A 5724-nucleotide genomic window follows, 5' to 3' on the forward strand; every position below is an offset into this window, starting at 1 on the left:
TGCAGTAATAGCAGATCTCTTTTTTGAAGAGTGTAGGATGCTAGGTTCAAGGAGAAGGAGTTTTGTTTCTACTTCTAACTCAGCAAGAATGGATCACTGGTTGTGTCCTTAGGATGATAGGCTCCTCTACCCCTTTCCCAGAGGCAGACAGGTTTTACATCTATTCCTACCTCAGAAGCAATGAATCTCTACCCATGCCTGGGAGGAGAGAGTTTATTTCCCCACAATAGCAGATTAAGGCTTTTGTTTTGTAGGAAAGAACACTTCAGGGAAGTAGGCACAGCCTTAGCCTGGTCATTAGCAGCTGCTGTTCACCGCCTTCACACCTGTGCCACTGGCGGGGCTCACCTCATCACTTGTGCTGCCTCCATTTTTTTTGTAAGCCCCTGATGGAGGTCTGTGGAAAAGAGGGTATGAGTGAGTGTGAACTCCCCTTGTGTCTCACTCCACCAGCTATTCTTAACTGAAATGCAGAGTCACACTTGGTATTAAGAATTTGTTAAATTTAGCTGATTTCTTTTTACCCACTTGTTTGATGTATGTCCCATACTCTGCCTAAGGTGAATAAGTTTGTATGTCTTGATGTCTTTTGGATGAGGCTTGTCCTTATTTAGAATTCAGTTTACTTGATTGTCTTGTGACTTCAGCTCTCTAATGAGCTCAAGAAAAATGATTATTTTATATATTATATAGCTTTTCTCAGGGTTAGGGAAGGAGTGCTGTTTGGATCTTCCAACATCTTCAAGGAAAAGTAAGCTTTCAGCTAATGCCATTATAGTGGGAGGTGCCTAACAAACTTTCACTATTTCCCTAGCCCCCTCCTCAAGCTTGTACTACCCTTTTATTTTACTGTCTTTCCAGTAGCTATGGAGCAACTGGCTCATAGTAAAGGTAGAGTAAGGCTGTGGGCTGGGAAAGGCACTAAGTTTAAAATCACTTAAATTTATTTTATTAAAATTCTAAAGATATAATGTTCTCTTTGTCTTTTGAACAATATGGTAGATAGCTAGAGTATCAATCAAATGATAAATTAGACAAGTGTGAAAATAGAACAGATGGAAGAAAGCAGGAAAGATAGATGCTGACCCAAACTAACTTAGATGAGATAGAAGAATTTGGGAAATGAGATTTCATCAGGTTAGGCAACTCTCTCTCTGTCATCACCTTGGCTAGTGTTAGAAAAAGGGGTAGTTTGATAGAATATGTCTCCAACCACAATATATAACAGCTTTGAAGATTAAGATATCTGATAGCCATCTCCACAAATGTGGTGATATGTATAAGTGACATTTAGCCCTCTTAATAACATAAATAACTCTCAAAAACATGGAGCCAGATTTTCTGCTGAAAATGTAAGTTTTGGGTTTTACATGGATTGTTAACTCTTTGCAACTAGACATGAAAGGCAATTGACTTTCCAGGCAATATACTAGAAATATGAATCCTATGTCTGTCAAACCTGTTTGAATTATGTGTCTTGTTGTGGATCTCTCTGCTAGATCATTTGGCATCTCCCCAACAATTTTTAAATCTTGTAATGCAAGACTCAGGTAAACATTAAGCTCAGCCTGAAAGCAGAGATTCTGAATTGCAGCAGGAAGGCTGAGAGGGCTATGTAGAGGGGAAAAGAGGGTGGTCCTACTTCTTCTCTAAGATCATATGCATGAGAACTTCAGGTTACTTTTCACACTGACTGGGACAGCCTTCAGCTTCTTTTCTGGTAGCCAGACTCAATCGTTGCCCCTTCAGGTGTACTCTCTACTTACAACCCCTTCCATGTAAAATGCTGGGACTACATTATCATCACGCTTTCTATATTCTCATTTAAGGTCTACTTGTGTTATAGCAAAACAACTTCTATAAAAGAACCATCAATCCAAGAACACAGGTGTGAGCAAATTCTTCTTGGCAAAGTCATTTCTAATCACCAAAATGTTCCAGAGAACTGATTCCTTTTCTAGGAATGTTCCGAATGTAGGCTCATAGGAAGAGTTCTGTGTCTTTAAAGTGGAAAGGATATTATTGATCTTTTAGTCTATGCACTGGCTGAATATCCTTAGGAATCTCACTCAAGCTTTATTTTGATATATCATGTTATAAACTGACCTAAACCAATCTGGATATACAAATATTTAGGCTTCTTTGGGTAGAAATCAATAGCCAATAGTTGTAAGCAGGAGAAGGTTATATACTGCTTTCGTGGCATCTTTCTAAGTAAAGAAAGCAAACTTTCTAAGTAATTAAAAATGAAATTCTTCTGCAAATACAGTCATTTAGTAGCCAGCATACACAAAACTGTCCTATAAACTCTACCACTCCTCGGCTTTATGTTTTTCCTTTAGGGTGCTAAGACTATACCTAGGATGAAAGATTCACTGGACAATGCAATATTATAGCAGTAGGATTCAGCTGACTACCTCATCAGACCTGGGTCAACAGTAGTCTTCTAAACTAGTGTTTAGACAGAGGCCTCTGTAGTAATCAAACATAGGGGGCCCTTCTTAAAGGGAAATGTTTGGTTAGACTTTTAAACTATAGTCTTATGGCAGAGTAAATGTTTCTAAAATATTTTATATTTTTATTTTTTTATATTTGCCAACATAACATTTATTGATGTTTGGTATTTTATTTTCCTCTACTAGCATCTTTTATAAGAATAAAAGTGTATAAATTAAACGTTTTTTTGTAACCAGAAATACTTGCCGCAGATTGACTCCTAAAAAGGCCCCAATTTTCTATTAATTTTTAAAAACTATTTTAGTCTCTATTTTGAAAATCACTAATTTAAACAATAAAATCTATTTCTAAATTAATTTTGCTAATCTATAAAATCTATAGTGTTGACCAGCCAATAAAGACACCCAAAGCACTTGTAGTAGCCATTTCTGGTGTGTGTCTCTTTGATTCTGTCTTCACTCTTTCCCACATCAAATTATTCATCCCTCTGTTTCAATAAATGTATTTCAATGAAAATAGTAAAGGCGCTGGATAATGCAAACAGGGAAGGATGATGGGTGTCAGTCTAGGCAAAGGGAGATTGAGGTCAACTGTTCAGAGTGGGATTCACTGGCTTCTGTGAGAAAACTGCACCTTTATATTTTTCCTAATAAATGAAAAAGTTCAGAGTTTTATTATCTCTGAACAATCTATAGAATTGTAAATACATTTTTTCCTCGATATAAGGGAATATCCTGTATAAGCAGAAAAAATGGTAATAGTTCTTCAGCCTAAAATTCCATTTGGAGGGAGAGGAGCTTAAAGTACTATTCAATTGTATAATTGTCTTCCACAGACCAACCTCCTTGAATCAGTCTCACAAAAAAGAAAAAGCAAACAAAAAAAAAACCCCAAAACAAAAAACACCTTCCAAAGGAAAAAAAAAAACAACAGACAAACAGCAAAAACAAAATAATGAACTAGACCTGGAACTGTTTTGGTGCTTTATTTTAAAGCAAGAGACCATATGAGGTCCTATGAAAGACTTGGTCTAAAGAGCCACTTTTAGTTTTTTTCTTGGCCTCCATAAAAATTCAAATCAATTTCCTATATGATCCACATCTACAAGGATATACAGAAGTTAAAAAAAAGAAAAAGAAAACACTCAAAGAAAGATTTAACTGTGTTCATTACACTAAACTTACATAAACCAGGATGTGGCTAAATCTATTCTGAAAGGATTTTCAGCATTAAAGGTTAAAACAAAAAGAAGCCTCTAGTTAACCTTCAATTAACCGTAGCTGCCTGGCACTTTCATATTAATCAAGATTTTACTCTTCTCGCATTATTTTTATGACATTCAGTTTTATTTGGTTTCTTCAATATATTTCTCAGAGGTAAAATAGCTCTATTTTATGGGTGAAAATCGAATCAAAACGTGGAAGGCTTCCTGGGTGACCTTCATAAAGTCATCTCCCTGAGGTTCTTTTCTTATTTTAAAAATGACAGTAATGAGGTCTCCTCCACTGTGCTGTGGAAGAATGGAATAAAATTGTGCAGAGAAGGAGGATAGTGTTGAAAAGACTAAAAGTTTGGGGGCCGGATAGATGTAGTTTCCATCAGGTATGGGCTTTCAGACATTGGGCAAGGTATTAACTTCTCTGAGCTTCTGTTGCCTCATCAATAAAATAAAAATATAAATCCTAAATGGGACACTGCCATGTTAGATAAATTAATGTATGTACAGGACTTGGTATATAAAACACACAAAAAAAGATAGCTGCTGTGTTCTGAATGATTGTGTCTTCCCAAAGTTCATATGTTAAATCCTAATGACCAATTCTAATACTATTTGGAGGTGAGGTCTTTGGGGAGGGTAAATTTTAATCTTTTTAAAAAAATAATCCTGGGCTTCCCTGGTGGCACAGTGGTTGAGACTCCGCCTGCTCATGCAGGGGACACGGGTTCGTGCCCCGGTCCGGGAAGATCCCACATGCCGCGGAGCGGCTGGGCCTGTGAGCCATGGCCGCTGAGTCTGCCCGTCCAGAGCCTGTGCTCCGCAACGGGAGAGGCCGCGACAGTGAGAGGCCCGCGCACCGCAAAAAAAAAAAAAAAAAAAAAAAAATCCTGATCAGGAGTAAAGTTATGATCTGCAGGGTCTCACCACACACTTCTTGTTTCTCTCAGAGAAATGGCAAAAGAATGTGGGTGTTAGGAGGGAAAATCATAGTTATATTCTAAAGCAGTGATTTCCAAACCACTTTGCATCAAATTCACCTGGATAGCTCTTAAAAATTCCCAGATTCAGGATCCCAACCTCTGATTCAATCAATCTGAAATATATCAATGAAATTTGTGTTGTCCAGTGATGTTTTTGTAATTGTGGTAAAGTATACATAACATAAAACTTACCATTTGAACCATTTTTAAGCGTAAAGTTCAGTGGCATTAGGTACATTCACATTTTCATGCAACTGTTCCACCATCCATCCGAAGAACTCTATTCATCTTGCAAAACTGAAACTCTATACCCATGAAATAATTCGTCCTTCCTCCAGCCCTGGCAACTATTATTCTATTTTTTGTCTCTATGAATTTGATTACTCTCGCTATCTTATACAGGTGGAATCATAAAGTATTTGTTCTTTTGTGACTGGCTGATTCCACTTAGCATAATGTTTCCAAGATTCCTTCATGTCTTAGCAGGTGTCAACATTTCCTTCCTGTTAAAGGCTAAATAATATTCCATTGTTTGTATCTATTACATTTTGCTTGTCCATTCATCCATGATTGGACAATTCCCCAAGTGACTTTTTTAAAAATATGGAATTCTTTACAAATGTGTGTGTCATCCTTGCCCAGGTGCCATGCTAATCTCCAGTTGTTCCAATTTTAGTATGCTGTTGCCAAGCTCAGAACTCCAAGTAGTTTTGGACAGTACCAATAAGGCAGTTTTTTTTCAGCTGCATGTTGATGGAACATTAAATCAATTTAATTGAGTGACCAGTATTTTACAAAGACACAGAATAGAAGAAAATAGAACAAGTAAAAATGGTAATAATAAGTAAATGTGTTATTTCAAAAATTTTGTTTCTTAACTGTATGTGTTTGCTGCAAGGGAGGGTGGTGAGTGTGCCACGTCAGGGCATGAAATATTTCTTACAGTTGCTTTCAATCAAAAAGATGTGAAAGCCACCTGTCTAAGGACCAGAATACAGAGTATGATTGTATGATAAGTAAGTTAACACAATGTTCTCAGCTTGAAAGTTGCTACAGAATTACAGTAGC

The 5724-nt window shown here is 37.0% G+C and overlaps 1 non-coding gene across 1 annotated transcript; it reads right to left on the reverse strand.

Moving 5' to 3' along the window:
- Positions 1-5253: 5253 nt before the first annotated feature.
- On the reverse strand, positions 5254-5356 carry LOC136123034 (U6 spliceosomal RNA). The gene has a single exon (XR_010655909.1). It is a non-coding gene; the product is annotated as a U6 spliceosomal RNA (small nuclear RNA).
- Positions 5357-5724: the final 368 nt, after the last annotated feature.

Source organism: Phocoena phocoena, chromosome 4, assembly GCF_963924675.1.
Source record: "Phocoena phocoena chromosome 4, mPhoPho1.1, whole genome shotgun sequence".
Classification (NCBI taxonomy): domain Eukaryota; kingdom Metazoa; phylum Chordata; class Mammalia; order Artiodactyla; family Phocoenidae; genus Phocoena; species Phocoena phocoena.